The 18,090-nt window shown below is 43.3% G+C and overlaps 2 pseudogenes; both read right to left on the reverse strand.

Annotated features, from left to right (window-relative positions):
• Positions 1–14,448: 14,448 nt before the first annotated feature.
• Positions 14,449–15,211, reverse strand: LOC131380705 (keratin, type I cytoskeletal 18-like; annotated as a pseudogene).
• A 589-nt stretch (positions 15,212–15,800) lies between these two features.
• LOC131380704 (keratin, type I cytoskeletal 18-like) lies at positions 15,801–17,716 on the reverse strand (annotated as a pseudogene).
• Positions 17,717–18,090: the final 374 nt, after the last annotated feature.

Raw genomic sequence — 18,090 nt, forward strand, 5'->3', positions numbered from 1 at the left:
AAAAAAAAAAGAAAAAAAAAAAAAAAAGAATGCATATAACCCAGGAGGTGAACGATTATCACAAAGAGAACTACAAAATACTGCTAAGAGAAATCATAGATGACATAAACAAATGGAAGTACATTGTATTCTCATGGATTAAAAGAATCAATATTAAAATGACCCCATTGGCCAAATTAATCTACAGATTCAATGCTATCTCTATCAAACTACCAATAAAATTTTTCAGAGAATTAGAAAAAATATATATTCTAAAATTTATATAAAACAATAAAGAGTGTAAATACCCAAAACAATCTTAAGCAAAAAGAGCAAAGCCAGAGACAGCACTCTACCCAAATTTAAACTATCCTATATGGCTACAGGAACCAAAGAAGCATGTTACTGGTATAAAAGCAGACAGAGACCAGTGGAACAGAATACAAAACTCAGAAATAAAGCTGTACACCTACAGCCATATAATTTTTGACAACATTGACAAAAATAAGCAATGGAAATAAGACTATTTAATAAATGGTACTGGGATAACCAGCTAACCATATGCGGAAAAAAATACTAGATAATACTGAACCCCTACCGTTTGCCATATACAAAAATTAACACAAGATGAATTAAGGATTTAAGTTGAAGACATCAAACTATAAAAATCCTACAAAAAAACCTACTAAATATCTTTTTTGACATTGGCCTTGGCAAAGAATTTTTGACTAAGTCTCCAAAAGTAAGCAAGAAAAGCAAAAATTGACAATTTCCCAACTTCCTAACTATTCTAAGGAGCTTCTGCACAGCAAAAGAAACTATCAACAGAGCAAACAGACACCCTACAGAATGAGAGTAAATGTTTGCAAACTATGCATTTGACGAAAGTCTAATTTCCAGAACCTATAAAAAAATTAAAGAAGAATAAATAACCCCACAAAGATGAGCAAAAGACATAAACCGATACTTCTCAAAAGAAAACTTACAAGAGGCCAACAAACATAAAAATATGCTCCACATTCCTAAACATAATTTTGCTTTCAATGAATAGTTTTAGGTCACTGCTCTCTAGAAAATTTGGGGAATTTGTTAATATAAAAAAAGAATTTTTTTGGCCGGGTGCGGTGGCGCACGCCTGTAATCCCAGTACTTTGGGAAGCCGTGGCAGGTGGTTCACCTGATGTCAGGAGTTCGAGACCAGCCTGGCCAACATGGTGAAACCCCATCTCTATAAAAATACAAAATTAGCGGGGTGTGGTGGTGCATGCCTGTAATCCCAGCTACTCAGGAAGCTGAGGCAGGAGAATCGCTTGAATCCAGGAGGGAGAGGTTGCAGTGAGCCAAAATCGTGGCACTGCACTCCAATCTGGGCAATAAGAGCAAAACTCTGTCTCAAAAAAAAAAAATTGTGCAGTGGCACAATCTCGGCTCGCTGCAACCTCTGCCTCCTGGGTTCAAGCGCTTCTCCTGCCTCAGTCTCCCAAGTAGCTGGGATTACAGGCATGCACCACCATGCCCGGCTAATTTTTGTATTCTCAGTAGAGATGAGGTTTCACCATGTTGGCCAGGCTGGTCTTGAACTCTTGACCTCATGATCTACCCACCTCGGCCTCCCAAAGTGCTGGGATTACAGGCATGAGCTGCTGCACCTGGCCCAATATGTTTTATTTTGACATTAACATTTTTTTGCTTGAATGATTGACATTCTTCACTCTAGTGGTAATTATAGAAATTTAATAGCATAAAATGTTGCTCATAATTCAAAATCCAATTTTTACCACCAGCTTTTGTACTGTACTACCCAGTAGTACTACTGGGTAGTGGAGCTAAGGACCCACAAATTTAAAATACTTTCTAAATACTCTAAAGATTCTGTCGAAGAAAAGGTATTTTGATATTAACTTTATATTATCTGTAATATTCTCTTTCTTTAGTAAGCACAGTACTAAGTACTAGTCTGGTAATTGGAGAATCCAGGAAAACTCATGTTACCTTTTTCTAATAAAACAGGTCTTGCTGTGTCTAATCTGGGCCTGATCAACTCTCTGAAGCAAAGGAAAGGATCTTGGAATTTAAAAAGACAAGAGACCATAGCCAGCTCCCAGGTAGGTGGGAGTGAAAGAAGATGATGACACAGGTGAGGTCCAAAGGTGAAGGAGAAAGCCAGACCATAAAATGTGGTTTAGGAAGCTCTGCTCCGATGGAAATAGTTTCTAAAATGCCTGATTTTTTTTTCTCATACCCAAACAGTGGGACAGCTTCTGTCCCATGGTCTTAAATCCCCCAAGAATTCTACTTTAATTTAATCTTCCTTCAAGTTTATACTTAGAGCTAAAGTCCATCTTATGGTTTATAAGAGGTTGAATAATCTGACAGGTCTTCCATTGCTATTGGGGACATGAGACTATTTGTCTTTTTGAGAAACTCTGTATGAAACTATTTTAAATCCTTTCTACATCGTTGCTGAAATGTGTGAAAGCAGTAGTGATATTGGAATTTGGTTTCAAAATCGCAAGAACACCAGATGAAGATGTGTGTTTTCTACTTTATGACTTTCTATTCTGTGACGGTTTCAAATGTGTTTCTAGAGATATTTATACTCAGTAACTTTATCAGAACACTAAGTATCTCTCTAAGTGTAAGAAAATCTATTTTTTTTAAATTTTCAGGTTTGTTTTTTTTTTCGAGATGGAGTTTCACTGTTGTCGCCCAGGCTGGAGTGCAATGGCACGATCCTGGCTCACTACAACCCCTGCCTCCTGGGTTCAAGCGATTCTCCTGCCTCAGCCTCCAGAGTAGCTGGGATTATAGGTGCCTGCCACCACGCCGAGCTAATTTTGTATTCTTAGTAGAGATGAGATTTCACCATGTTGGTCAGGCTGTTCTTGAACTCCTGACCTTAGGTGATCAATCCACCTCGGCCTCCCTAAGTGCTGGGATTACAGGCGTGAGCCACCGCACCCGGCCCCGATTTTCAGTTTTTTAATATAAATTGAGATAGGTAATTTAAACACTACATGACCAAATTTCTTATGGTAATATAGCTTAATGTATTTATTGCATATATACACTATATATACTATGTTATACATATACATATATATTATATATGTGTGTGTACATTATATATATTTTAAACAGAGTCTCGCTCTGCTGCCAGGCTGGAGTGCAGTGGCATGATCTCGGCTCACTGCAACCTCCCAGGTTCGAGTGATTCTCCGGCCTCAGCCTCCTGAGTAGCTGGGATTACAGGCACGCGCCACCACACCCAGCTTATTTTTGTATTTTTAGTAGAGATGGAGTTTCACCATGTTGGCCAGGATGGTCTCAATCTCTTGACCTTGTGATCTGCCTGCCTTGGGCTCCCAAAATGCTGGGATTACAGGCATGAGCCACCACACCTAGGCTACCGTGTACATTTTTACAATATACTATGTCATTGGGAAGCTTAGAAAATCGCTGAGTGCCAGGTTCATGGCTCATGTCTGTAATCCCAGCACTTTGGGAGGCTAGGGTGAAAAAAAAAACACTTCACCCCAGGAGATTGAGACCAGCCTGGGTAACATAGCAAGACTTTGTTTCTATAAAGAATTACCAAAAAGTTAATTTATTTGTATGTACATTTAAAAGGAGGAGGAGATTGATTTTTCTTCTGGAGAGTTATAATTACATTCAAAGTGTACTTTTTGCATTAAAAATTAAAATTCTTGAAAAGCAAACATTGATGCAATTCAACTCTTTTTTATCTTTTTGAGACGGAGCCTCACTCTGTCACCGAGGCTGGAGTGCACTGGCGCGATCTTGGCTCACTGCAACCTCTGCAGCCCAGGTTCAACCGATTCTCCTGCCTCAGCTTCTCAAGTAGCTGGGATTAAAGGCAGCTGACACTGTGCCTGGCTAATTTTTGTAGTTTTTAGTAGAGATGGGGTTTCACCATCTTGGCCAGGCTGGTCTTGAACTCCTGACCTCGTGATCCACCTGCCTCAGCCTCCCAAAGTACTGGGATTACAAGCGTGAGCCACCATGCCCAGCTGCAATTCAACTCTTAAATCACTTGTTATACCTTCATTCCTAGTGTGTATATAAAAGCACATGGCTAGTTTTTGCTTCATCAGAGCTATAACAGCCACATCTCTATTAGACAAACATCATTCACATAGTTTTTCATAGACACTGAAATGTAAGATATATCAAGAGATTCTAAGTGCAGAAGTGCTTTGTGGTTGATTAACAACAGCATTGTGATACATGGGGTAGTTTTTAGAGTAAGATTCCATGCATTATAGTAAGGGAGAAACATTTTAGATCTTAAATGCGTGTTGTTTTTCCAATTGCTTATTAAAGCAATAAGATACGGTGGATTTAGCCGGGCGCGGTGGCTCACGCTTGTAATCCCAGCACTTTGGGAGGCTGAGGCGGGCGGATCACAGGGTCAGGAGATCGAGACCACGGTGAAACCCCGTCTCTACTAAAAATACAAAAAAATTAGCCTGGCGTGGGGGCGGGCACCTGTAGTCCCAGCTACTCGGAGAGGCTGAGGCAGGAGAATGGCGTGAACCCGGGAGGCGGAGCTTGCAGTGAGCCGAGATTGCGCCACTGCACTCTAGCCTGGGCAACAGACAGACACTACACCAAAAAAAAAAAAAAAAAAAAAAAATATATATATATATATATATACACAGTGGATTTAAAAAAAATTAGATTCTGTGTGAACTTAATTTGTTTTAATTAAGTATAATTGTTTTTAATTTGTTTCTACTATTGTGCATTGAACAAAGTATTATTTTGCTTACCAGTGTTAACCTATCCAACCTAACTGAAGCTTGTAGGTAACAGATGGTAACAATACACTATTGGTTAACATAGTTGAATAACATATTTAGGGATCCCTTTTCCCAATAACTTGAAACATCAAACAATTTAAAGAATATTGCTTCTGTTGGTAATATTTTTATTCTTTTTGTAATACAGGGCCACTATAATGGTAATAATAAAGATAATATAAAAGTACAATTTAAAGCCATGTATTTCTGAATATTGAATGAATATTTACAAAATTTTATTCCGCTTTTTTTTTGCATATGTCACCTCTCTGACTTGCAAAATATATGCAGACTGGTAGTCTTGTTTTACAAGGATAAAATATACAAATATATTCCTCTAAGGATAAATCTTAGAAGTAAAGGAGTTATGGAGCAAGTAATTGTGTTTGTGTGAGTTTGGGTGTATACCTATTTTGTGAAGAAAAGAAAAATATTGAAATAAACCATAATTTCCAAAGTGTTGATAATTTACTAAAAAGGCAAAAATGTCAAAAATTCTAAAAGCAAATCTATTTTCTTTGCTTTATGTCAAGCTCATTTCTCTGAGATTTCATTGGTCCTCCATTGGATTCTCCCCATGCAAATCCTTTTTTTTTTTTTTTATTTGAGACGGAGTCTCACCGTGTCGCCAGGCTGGAGTGCAGTGGCGTGATCTTGGCTCACTGCAGTCTCTGCCTCCCGGCTTCAAGTGATTCTCCTGCCTCAAGCTCCCGGATAGCTGGGATTACAGGCGAGTGCCACCATGCCCAGCTATGTTTTGTGTTTTTAGTAGAGACGGGGTTTCACAATGTTGGCCAGGATGGTCTCGATCTCTTGACCTCGTGATCCACCCACCTTGGCCTCCCAAAGTGCTGGGATTATAGGCGTGAGCCACCGCGCCCGGCCAATTGCTTTTTTTTCTTTAATATTAAAAGGAGTCTGGAGAAAGAACTACAACAATCCCAGAACTGGCAAAGGGGCAAATGCTGGAAAACTCCAGGGTGGGAGAATGCCCATCACAGGGCCAAAGATCTGAGCAGATGACTCAAAAAAGAGAAAATCTTAATAGGTCTTAAACAACTGAAAGGTGACTCAAACGTGTCAGTTTAAACACTGAAAGTGAAAGGAACAATATGATTTTATTTGCCATATAGACACAAACTGACAACGAAAATTAAAAGAATGTAATATGCAGGAGAGCTTCAATACAGAGCAGCAGGTGCATCAGAGAGTGCTGGTGCTGATGGACCTGCTACAGCCCTTTTGGAAAGTCATCTGGCTGTAACTGTGAACAGTTTACACAGACATCCTTTAATCCAGTAATACCTTTTTTGAGGATCTATCTTCAGATAATTAGTAAATGTTATGGGATAATTTGTTATTTTCTCCTTAAGTCCCAGGATCAATACTTTGCATCCTTCAATCCAATCAAGTTGACATTCAGTATTAACCATCACACCTGTGGACTCCATCCATGTATGAGTGTCACAATTCCAACTGTCAACTTCTCTGGGTGTGAGATTCAGAACCTCAACAGTGGGTTGTGTCCATGTGTGAGGCGGATAATTCTAACATTTGGTTGAGTATGCATACAAGAATCACAATTTTTCCTGTGTGCTGGGTTCTTTTATGACACTCTATGTACCAAGCACTTTATACAGCATGCGTGAGAGCTGCAATCTTCCCTGAGACCTGCGTGCTGGTATAGACACATGATCTCACCTGTGGCCTTGAGCCCAACAGGAGAGTCAAAATGTTTCTTTTTTTTTCTCTTTTTTTCTTTTTCAAGACAGAGTCTCACTTTGTCACCCAGGCTGGAGTGCAATGGTGCAATCTCAGCTCACTGCAACCTCCGCCTCCTGGGTTCAAGCGATTCTTCTGCCTCAGTCTCCCAAATAACAGGGATTACAGGTGTGTGCCACCATGCCCAGCTAATTTTTGTATTTTTAGTAGCGATAGGGTTTCATCATATTGGCCAGGCTTGTCTCAAACTCATGACCTTGTGATCCATCCACCTCATCCTCCCAAAGTGTTGGGATTACAGGCATGAGCCACCGCGCCTGGCCAAAAATGTTTCTTATTGGCTGGGTCCAGGTATGAGACTCATCTTCATGCCTGTGAGCTTGGTCCAAAAATGAATGACCATCCCACCTGTGTCAAGATTCACATAGAAGAGTCACAATTCCAACTGTCAAGTATGTTTGGCTATAAAATTGGGGACCTCACTAGTGAGCTGTGTCCATGTGTAAGAGTAACAATCCTAACTTTCAACTGGGTGTGCATGACAGCCACAATCTCATCTGTGTGATGGGCACTGTTATAACACTCTACCACCTGAGAGTTTTATGTGATATGCTTGAGAGTCACAGACCTCTTTCCTTAAGGCTAGCTATGAGAGTCAGAATGTCTCCTCTTCACTGGGTCCAGGTATGAGAGTCATCATTGCCTGTGAGCTGGGTCCAGCTAAATCTTACAATTCCCCCTGTGAACTTGGCTCCGGCAGAAGAGCTACATCACCTGAAGGCTGGGCCCATGTATATGTCACAATCTCTCTTATGGTCGAGGCCCAGCAGAAGAGTCACATTACCTAGGTGCGGGGCCCAGGTATATTAAAATCCCCCGTTTGGCAGGTCCCAGGCAAGAGAGCCACATCACCTAGGTACTGGGCCCAGGTATATGTCACAGTCCCTCCTGTTGCTTGGGCTCATTTTGGAGATTCACATCACCTAGGTTCTGGAATTGGCTCTACACCACAATCCCACCTATGGCCTTGGCCCAGGCAGAAGAGTTACATCGCCTAGGTACTGAGACCATGTGTATGTCACAGTCCCCGCTATGGGCAGGTCCCAGATAAGAGAGACACATTGTCTAGGTGCTTAGTCCTGGTATATTGTCACAATCTCTTCTGTTGGCTTGGCTCAGGTTAGATATACACCTCACATAGGTGCTGAGCCCAGATATGTGTCACAATACTCCTTGTGGGGTGGGCTCAGGCTAAGAGTCACATCATCTAAGTGCTGGGCCCAGGTATATGTCACAATGCCCCTTGTGACTTTGGCCAGGCATGAGAGTCAGAACACATAGGTGCTTGGTTCAACTATATGTCACTATCCCATTTGTGGCCTTGACCTAGGTGAAAGAGTCGCATGACCTATGGGCTGGGCCCAGGTGTATGTCACAATCTCCCCTGTAGATTGGGCCCATGCAGGACAGCCACATCACCTTAATTCCTGAGCCCAGGTATACGTCAGTCCCCCTGAGAACTTGACCTAAAAAAGGCTCACATCACCTCAGTACTTGGCCCAGTTTTATGTAATCCCACTTGTGGCTTTAGCCTAGGCAGCGGAGTCACATATCTTAGGTGCTGAGCTAAGAAATCTGTCAAAATCTTTTTTGTGTTTTAGGTCCAGGCAAAGTGTAACATCACCTAGGTGCTGGACCTAGGTACATGCCACAATCTACACTCCGGGCGGGACCCAGGAGGAAGAGCAACACAACTCAGAAGATGGGTTCGGGTATACGTCACAATTACCTGGAGGCAGGGCCCAGGCAGGAGAGTCACTTACCTAGGTGCTGGAAGCAGGTGTATGTTATAGTCCTCCCTTTGGACAGGGACCAGGAAGGAGAGCTACATCACCTAGGCGATGGAAACAGGTGTAAGCCCCAATTTCAAATGTGGGCAGGGTTCAAGCAGAAACATCGCATCCACAGGTGTGTCACAATACTCTCTTTGGGTAAAATCCAAGCAAGACACTCACATCACTTGGATGCCGAGTCCACCAAGGCGTCACAATCTCCCCTGTGGGCAGGGCACAGACAGGAAACTCACATCACCTTGGTTCTGGGCCCACTGATATGTCACAATCCCACATGTGGGCAGAGACGGGGCAAGAGAGTCACATAACCTGGATGCTGGGCCAGGAATAGGTCACAATCCTTTTTGTGGGCAAAGCTGAGGCAAAATAATTATACCACCTTGGTTCTGGGCCCAGAAATATGTTACAATTTCCTCTGTGGGCAGGGCCCAGGAAGAAGTGTCCCATCACCTGGGTGCTTGGCCCAGCAATAAGTTCCAATCTTCTTTGAGGGTAGGACCAAGGAAGAAAAGGAGACACATCACATAGGTGTCGGCCCCTGTAATATGTCACAATCCCCACTGTGGGCAGAGCCCGGGCAGGAGAGGCATATCACCTGAGTGCTGAGCCCAGCGATATGTTACAATATCTCCTGTGGGCAAGACCCAGGCAGGAGATTTACATCACCTGTGTGCTAGATCCAGTGATATATCGCCCTGCACCCTGAGGACGAGGCCCAGAAAAGAGTCACATTACCTGGCCGTTGGGCCCAGCAATATACCATAATGCCCTGTGTGGGCAGGGCCCAGGCAGCAGAGTTATATCACCTGGGTGCTGGGCTCAGCGATGTGTCACAATCTCCCCTGTGAGTAGAGCCCAGATAGGAAAGGAGAGTCACATCACCTAGCCACTACGTCCAGCAGTATAGCAAAATCCTCCATTATGACAGGGCCCAGGCAGGAGAGTCACATCACCTGAGAGCTTGGGCCCAGGTATATCTCACAATCCCGGGCAGGAGAAGCACCTCACTCAGGTGCTAGGCAAAGGTATATGTCATAACCACATCTGTGGAAAGGTCCAGAGAAGAGCTTAACAATCCCACACATGTCCTGGCTTCAGTTATGAGAGTGACTTTGGTCCAAGTACATGAGTCAAAGTCTCAAGGATTAACTGGATTTGTGCATAAGATCCCCAATCCTGCCTGCAGGGGACTGTGTTTCAGTAAAGGAGTCACAGCCTCACCAGTGTTCTGAATCCTGGTCTGGGAGTCATTATCCAACCTGTGGAAAAGATTCACGTAGGAGAGTCACAATTTCAACTTTTGACTGAATCCAGGTGTGAGATTAAGAACTTCAATAGCGGAGTGGGTTTATGAGAGAGGGTAACAAGCCTTACTGTTGGCTGGGTGTGCATATGAGAGTCACAATCACTTCTGTGTGCTGGGCCATGTTTTGAAACTCTCTGTATAACCCAAGGGCTTTATACAGTGTGCAAGACAGTTGCTATCTGTTCTGGAAATTTGTGCTGGTATGGAGCCAGGATCTTACTCATTGCCCTAGGTACAAGAGTCAACATCTCTCCTATTAGCTGGGTTCAGGTGTGAAAGTCATCATTGTCCCTGTGTGCTGTGTCCAGAAATGAGTCAGCATGACACCTGTGGCCAAGCCTACGTATGACAGTCACAATTCCAACTGTGTACTCCTGTGAGATCCAGGACCTCACCAGTGGTCTGTGTCCATGTTTGAGGGTGACAATTCTGGCAGCTGAGTGTGAATATGAGAGTCATAATCTCATCTGAGTGCCGTGTTTTTGTTTTTGTTTTTTGAGACGGAGTCTTGCTCTGTCGCCCAGGCTGGAGTGCAATGGCACGATCTCGGCTCACTGCAACCTCCGCCTCCCAGGTTCAAGCAATTCTCCTGCCTCAGCCTCCCGAGTAGCTGGGATTACAGCCATGTGCCACCACACCCGGCTAATTTTTGTATTTTTAATAGAGACGGGGTTTCGCCATGTTGTCCAGGCTGGTCTCAAACTCCTGACCTCAGGTGATCTGCCCACCTCAGCCTCCCAAAGTGCTGGGATTACAGGCATGAGCCACCGTGCCCTGCTCCTGTGCTCTGTTATGACACTCTCTGTACCACTCAAGGGCTTTATATGATATGTGTGTCATAATCCTGTGTTATCTTCATAAAAGTAGGAGACCCAGGACCTTACCAGTTGCCCTAAATGTATCTATGAGAGTCAAAATCTCTCCTATTGCCTGGGTACAAGAATGAGAGTTATTTTCACAGCTGTGAGTTGAGCCCAGGTATGTCACACTCTCACCTGTGGGAAGGAACAAGGCAAAAGAGTCACATCACCTAGGTGCTGGGCCCAGTGTTATGTCACAAATCCTCCTGTAGGCAGGGCCCAGGCAGGACAGGTGAGTTACCTCACCTAGGTGATGGAACCAGTGATATAATTCCTTCTGTGGGCCAGGCCCAGGCAGGAGTGTCATCTCACCTGTATACTGTGCCCCGAAATATGTCCCAATCTTTTGTGCATAAGGTCTGCAAAAATAAGTGAAATGACCTAGATTATAGGCCCATAGATCTGTCACAAAGCCTTCTGTGGGCAGAGCCTAAGCAGGAAAGTGATATATCACTGGATGCAGCATGTAGGTGATGTGACTGTCCTTCCTGAACTCTGTCCCCAAGGGACATTGTGACACATCACGAGGCACAGCACACAGGTGATGTGACCTTTTTGCCTGGGCCCTGATCTTAGGGGGCATTGTGACATATTGCCTTGCCCAGTATCCAGGGCAGGTATTAAACAGGAGAGGAGACTAACACCACCTAGATGCTGGGCCCAGGTACATGTCACAATCCCATCTGTGAACAAACCCAGGCAGAAGAAGAGTAACATCTGGGTGCTGGGCCCAGTGATATGTCACAATGCAACCTGTGGTCGGGGCCAGGCAAAAGAGGAGTCACATTACCTAGGTGCTAGGCCCAGTGATGTGTCACAGTCACCAATTGGGCAGGTCCTAGACAGGAGAGGAGAGTCACATCACCTAGGTGCTGAGTCCAGTAATGTGTCACAGTCCCAGAGCAGGGAGGGGGCAGGAGAGGAGATTTACATCACCTAGAAGATTGGCCCAGATAGATGTCACAATTTCTCCTTTTGGCAGTGCTAAAGCAAGAGGGTTACATTACCTGGGTGCTGAGCCCAGCAATATTTTACAATCCTTAGGGCAGGGCTCAGGCAGAGAGGAGATTCACATCACATGGTTGATGGGCTCAGCGATATGTCACAATACCCTGTGTAAGCAGTGCACAGGCAGGAGAGTCACATTATCTGGGTGCTGGGTCGAGGAATATGTCACAATTTTCTCTGTAGGCAGGGCCCAGGCAGGAGAGGAGAGCCACATCACCTAAGTGCTGGGTCCAATGATATGTCACAATTCCCTTGAGGGCAGGGCTCAGGCAGGAGAGTCACATAACCTAGGTGCTTGGCCTGAGTATATGTCTCAATCACATTTGTGGGCTTGGCCCAGGCAGGAGAGTCAGATCATTCAGATTCTGGGCAAAAATATCTGTCACAATTACACCTGCAGAAAGCTCCAGGGATGACATTTACAATCCTGCACATGTCCCGGGTTATGTGTGAGAGCCAATATCTCCTGTGGGTTGGGTCCAAGAATGCAAAGCAGTCTCAATGCTGGACTGAATCCCTGCATGAGAGCCCCAATTCCACCTGAGGTCCAAGAGTCATTATTCCACCTGTGGACCAGATCCATGTGTGAGAGTCACAATTCCAACCTTTGACTCACTCTTGGTGTGACATTCGAAACCTTCACAGTGGTCTGTGTCCATCTGGAAGGGTCACAATCCTTACAGTCAGCTGGGTGTGCATAGGAGAGTCACAATCTCTTCAGCATGGTTGGCCCTGTTGACACTTCCGGTGCCACTTGAGGAATTTATATGATATGTGTGAATGTCGTCATTCTCTTTGACTTTGGTACAAGTAGGAGACCCAGGACCTTATTCATTGTTGTAAGCCAACCTATGAGAGTCAAAATCTCTCCTCTTGGCTGTGTCCAGGTATATGAGTCATTATAGCATCTGTATACCTATATGGGCCCAGGTATATTTAATAATCCCACTTATGGGCAGAGATAATGCAGGAGAGTCACATCACCTAGGTTGTGGGCCCAGTGATATATTCAGGATAAATGAATTACAATTTTTAAAATAAATATAGTAAAATAACAGGCCAGATGCGGTGGCTTATGCCTGTAATCCCAACACTTTGGGAGGCTGAGGTGGGCAGATAACCTGAGGTGGGGAGTTTGAGACCAGCCTGACCAACATGGAGAAACCCCATCTCTACTAAAAATACAAAATTAGCCGGGTGTGGTGGTGCATGCCTGTAATCTCATCTACTCAGCAGGCTGAGGCAGGAGAATCACTTGAACCTGGGAATTGGAGGTTGTGGTGAGCCAAGATCGTGCCATTGCACTCCAGCCTGTGCAACAAGAGTGAAACTCTGTCTCTAAATAAATAAAACAAAATAAAATAAAATACTGTCATTACTTCCAGTTGACGTAACACATGAATTCAGATGTTGTTGCTGTAGAAGCTCAATATGTCATGGCTGACTCCACTTTACATCCTGTCCTTCTATTTTAGACAATCAAAGTAGCACAAGCAAAGCCAGAAATGCTACACCTTGATTGCAAACACACCAGTGCCCTTCTAGTGAGAATATATGTGTGAGGATATTAACTTGAAATTCTTGGCATCTTTTGTTGAAGTACAGACTTCTATATGACAAATAATAAAGACAAGAATTTAACACTGCAATAGAATCAGAAAGGTATTCTAAAAATACCTTCTAATCCATTATTATTATTATTATTTTCACCAGAATGGTTGTGATAGAGTGGTTGCAGCAGTGTGGTTATAAATAACCCATACTGTGTACTTTGTCATTTTTGGTCTATGACCATAAGACTTTTATACTTAAAAATAAATGTTTTCTTGCCAGGTGGAGTGGCTCACACCTGTAATTCCAGCACTTTGGGAGGCCGAGGCGGACAGATCAGGAGGTCAGGAGTTCAAGACCATCCTGGCCAACATGGCAAAACCCCATCCCTACTAAAAATACAAAAATTAACTGAGCATGGTGGCAGGTGCCTGTAATCCCAGCTACTCAGAGGGCTGAGGCAGGAGAATTGCTGGAAGCTGGGAGGCAGATATTGCAGTGAGATGAGTTCACGCCACTGCACTCAAGCCTGGGTGACAGAGCCAGACTCCACAAAAAAAAAAAAAAAAAAATTATTTTCCTAATTCAGGAATTTAACATGATTTTCACAGCCTCACATTTTCAAAAATGGTTTATTCTAAACGAGAAATGTGATTAAACCACTCTTTCCCCAAAAGAGTAGAGTAACAAATTATAATCTAGTGTACAGTTAATAAATACAATATAAAGATGTAGCCATTTATTTTAGCTGCATACTTGGGGATAAGACACTTTTTGGGCTATAAACCAAGGGCTTTCAGAGACGTTAGCTCATAAAATGTGGGGCGACCTGGTATAAAAACATTCACCTCTATATCCAAAACGGACATAATTCTGTGTCTTTCACTCCTAATTTCAACTATTAACCCAGAACTGGAGAAATGTAACATGCCATTATACCACAAAGCATTTTATTATTTTTATTTTAGATTCATGGGGGTACATGGGCAGATTTGTAACGTAAGTATCCTGCATGATGTCGAAGTTTGGGCACTTAATAATTCCATTGTCCAAGTAGTGTACCTCATACCTGATAAGTAGTTTTTCAATGCTTGTCTTGGCATTTTTTTTAAGAACTCCCAGGATTTATTGTTTCCATGTTCACCCAATGTTTAGTACCCAATTATAAGTGAGAACATGTAGTATCTGAAATACTTATATACTGTGCAATACTAAGAAACCATAGAAAAAGATGTTCTTTGCAGCAACATGGATGCAGCAGAAGGCCTTTATTTTTTTTTGACCTTTGAACTTTTTATTGGCCTCCTGCTCTCCAAAGAGTACCCTGCTTCTGCTGGCTTAATGTCTCAGAATTTGGTGTCGTTGGTCTCAGACAGCACTTTGCCATCCATTCTCCGGCGGGTGGTGGTCTTTTTGATGGTTTGCATGGAGTTGCTGCTGTCCAGGGCATCACCAAGATTGAAGTCCTCGCCATCTTCCAGCAGGCAGCGGTAGGTGGCGATCTCAGCCTCCTGCTTGACTTTGATGTTCAGCGGGGCCTTGTACTCCTGGGCCTGGCACTGCCCCTCTGCCCGGGTCTGTGCCAGCTCTTACTCCGGGGCAGCAGGATCCTGTTGATCTGCTCCATCTGCAGGGCTTAACATGCCTCCACCTCCCTCAGGCTGTTCTCCAAGCTGGCCTTCAGATTTCTCATTGAGTCCAGGTCAATCTTCAAGGGCTGGACTATACATCTAAGCTATGTGAGCATCATCTCAGCAGCTACAACCTTGGTGGACTGCGTGGCGACCACTATAGTGCTCTCCTCAATCTGCTGAGACTGGTACTTGTCCAGCTCCTCTTGGTTCTTCCGAGCCAGCTCGTTGTATTGGGCCTGGATGTCTGCCATGATCTTGGCAAGGTCCTGAGCTTTGGGGGCAACTATCTCCCTGGTCAACCCAGTGCTGTCAAACTTCCTTGTAGTCCTTTTACTTCCTCTTTGTGGTTCTTCTTCATAAAGAGCAGCTCCTCCCTGAGAGCCTTGATCTCTGTCTCCAACCACAGCCGAGTGACATTAGTGTCATCAATGACTTTGCGAAGCCCATGGATGTTGCTCTCCACACACTGGCACATGGCCAGCTCTGTCTCACACTTGGCTCTAAAGTCATCAGCAGCAAGACGGACTGAAGGGGGCCAGCCCCTCCACACGTGTGGGTATTTCTTGTCAGGTGGGATGAGAGACTGAGAAAAGAAATAAGACACAGAGAGAAAGTACAGAGAAAGAACAGTGGGCCCAGGGGACCGGTGCTCAGCATACAGAGGACCCACACTGGCGCCAGCCTCTGAGTTCCCTCAGTATTTATTGATCATTATTTTTACCATCTTAGCGAGGAGAGTGTAATGGGGCAACAGATGGGGAGAAGGTCAGCAGAGAAACATGTGAGCAAAGGAATCTGTATTATGAATAAGTTCAAGGAAAGGTACTGTGTCTGGATGTGCACGTAGGCTAGATTTATGTTTCTCTTTACCCAAACATCTCAGTGTAGCAAACAGCAACAGAGCAGTATTGCTGCCAGCATATCTTGCCTCCAGCCACAGGGCAGTTGTCTCCTATCTCAGAAGAGAACGAATAGGAATGGCCATCTTTACACTGAGACATTCTATTCCCAGGGATGAGCAGGAGACAGAAGCCTTCCTCTCATCTCAACTGCAAAGAGACCTCCCTTTTTCACTACCCCTTCTCAGCACAGACCCTTTATGGGTGTCGGGCTGGGGAATGGTAAGGTCTTTCCTTTCCCATGAGGCCATATCTCAGGCTGTATCAGTGGGGCGAAACCTTGGACAATACCCAGGCTTTCTTGGGCAGAGGTCACTGTGGCTTTCCGCAGTGCATTGTGTCCCTGGTTAATGGAGAATGGAGAATGGCGATGACTTTTACCAAGCATACTACCTGCAAACATATTGTTAACAAGGCACATCCTGCACATCCCTAAATCCATTAAATTTTGATTCATTACAGCACATGTTTCTGTGAGCACAGGGTTGGGGCTAAAGTTACAGGTTAACAGCATCTCAAAGCAGAAAAAATTTTTCTTACTACAGATCAAAATGGAGTTTCTTATATCTTGCTTTTCTACATAGACACAGTAACAATCTGATCTCTCTCTCTTTTCCCCATGACGGACATTGTAGATCTGCAGAATGATGTGGGCATTGTCCACAGTATTTGTGAAGATCCGAGCCCTCATGTCCTTGATGGTCTTGAAGTAATGGCTTGTCTCTGACCTGCAGTCCCACCTTCTCCAGGTGCTTCCAGTTCTTGGTCCTCAGGCTCCTCACTCTGTCCAGGTAGAAGGCCAGGCAGTAGTTCAGGCTTTGCATGGTCTTCTTGTTCTGGAAGCCTCCCATTCCTGTCAGACCCCTGGCTATCCCCGCAGCCAGGCCCCTGAACCCCATGCCACCTTGGAAGCTGGTGAAGCACGACACGGAGATCCTGGAACCAGACCCCCCCATGCCTGCATAGATGATGGCTGCGCTGCTGACTGGCCAGGCACCTGGATAGAGCCCAGGGACTGGTAATTGGTGAAGAAGTTTGAGCGAGTGGTGGAGCTCATGCTGTCCAGGGAGGAGAGCGAGATGACAGGACTCAGGCTTTGCCGAAGACCAGAACTGTGTTTTTGATTTTGTTCTCAGCTTGAATGTTATTCATGTACAGAAATGCTACTCATTTTTGTGTGTTAATTTTGTATCCTGAGACTTTGCTTAAGTCACTTTTTAGGCTTAGAGGTCTTTTTGTGACATTTTTTAGAGGTCTTTTTAGGCTTAGAGGTCTTTTTGTGACATCTCCAAAGTTTCCCAGGTAGAGAATTATATCATCTGTGAGAATAATTTGACTTTCTCTTTTCTTATTTAGATCTTTTAGTTATCTTGTTTAATTGCTCTAGGTAGGACTTCCAGAACTATGTTGAATATGAGTGTTTAGAGTGGATATTCTTGTCTTATTTTTATTCATATGGAGAGTTCATCCAGCTTTTGCCTGTTCAGCATGATTTCAGCTGAAGATTTGTCACAGATGGCTTTATTATTTTGAGGTGTTTCTTTAATACCTAGTTTGTTGAGAATATTTTTATAAATATTGGATTTTTTAATGCTTTTTCTGTATCTATTGTGATAATCATGTTTGCTTTTAATCATCTTTACTTGATGAATCATTTATTGACTTGTATATGATGAAACATCCTTGCATTCATGAAGTAAAGCTGCCATGATTGTGGTAAAATAACGTTTTGATTTGATTATGAAATCAGCTTGCAGTATTTTATGGAGAATTTTTGTTTTAATGATCACTCGAAATATTGGCCTATAGTTTTTGTCGTTGTTGTGTCTTCACTAGATTTTGGTATCAAGGTGATACTGGTTTTATATAAAGAGTTAGAAAGAAATCCCACCTTGATTTTTGGAGTACATTCAGAGGATTAGTACTGGCTCATCTTTGTATATGTGGTAGAATTTAGTTGTGAATTCATCTGATCTAGGGCTATTCATGGATCATGGGTTTTCTATTACCAGTGTATATATTTCTATTACTAATGTATGATTTCTATTACTATTCTATAGTATAATGTATAATTTCTATTGCTAAATTTATAATTTCATTATACATTTTATTAATTTTTGCTGTGTTCAAGGTTTTTGCTTCTTTCTGTTTCAATCTTGAGAGGTTGTGTGTATCCAGGAGTTTATCTATTTTCTGTAAATTTTTTACTTTGCATGCGTGGAGATGTTCATAGTAGTCTCTGAGGATGTTTTGTATTTATGTGGAGTTAGTTGTGATTTCACAACTCTTAACATTTAAATAGATGCAGAACAAAAGTTTGACACATTCCCTAATGATAAATCTCTGAAAAAATTAAGTATAGGACAAATGCACCTGAAGCCAATAAATGCCACATATAACAAAAAGTGCATAGGAAACAGCATACTAAACAGGGAAAAGTTGTAAGCTTTTACTC

The sequence above is a fragment of the Hylobates moloch genome, unplaced genomic scaffold, assembly GCF_009828535.3.
Source record: "Hylobates moloch isolate HMO894 unplaced genomic scaffold, HMol_V3 SCAFFOLD_12, whole genome shotgun sequence".
Taxonomy (NCBI): Eukaryota; Metazoa; Chordata; class Mammalia; order Primates; family Hylobatidae; genus Hylobates; species Hylobates moloch.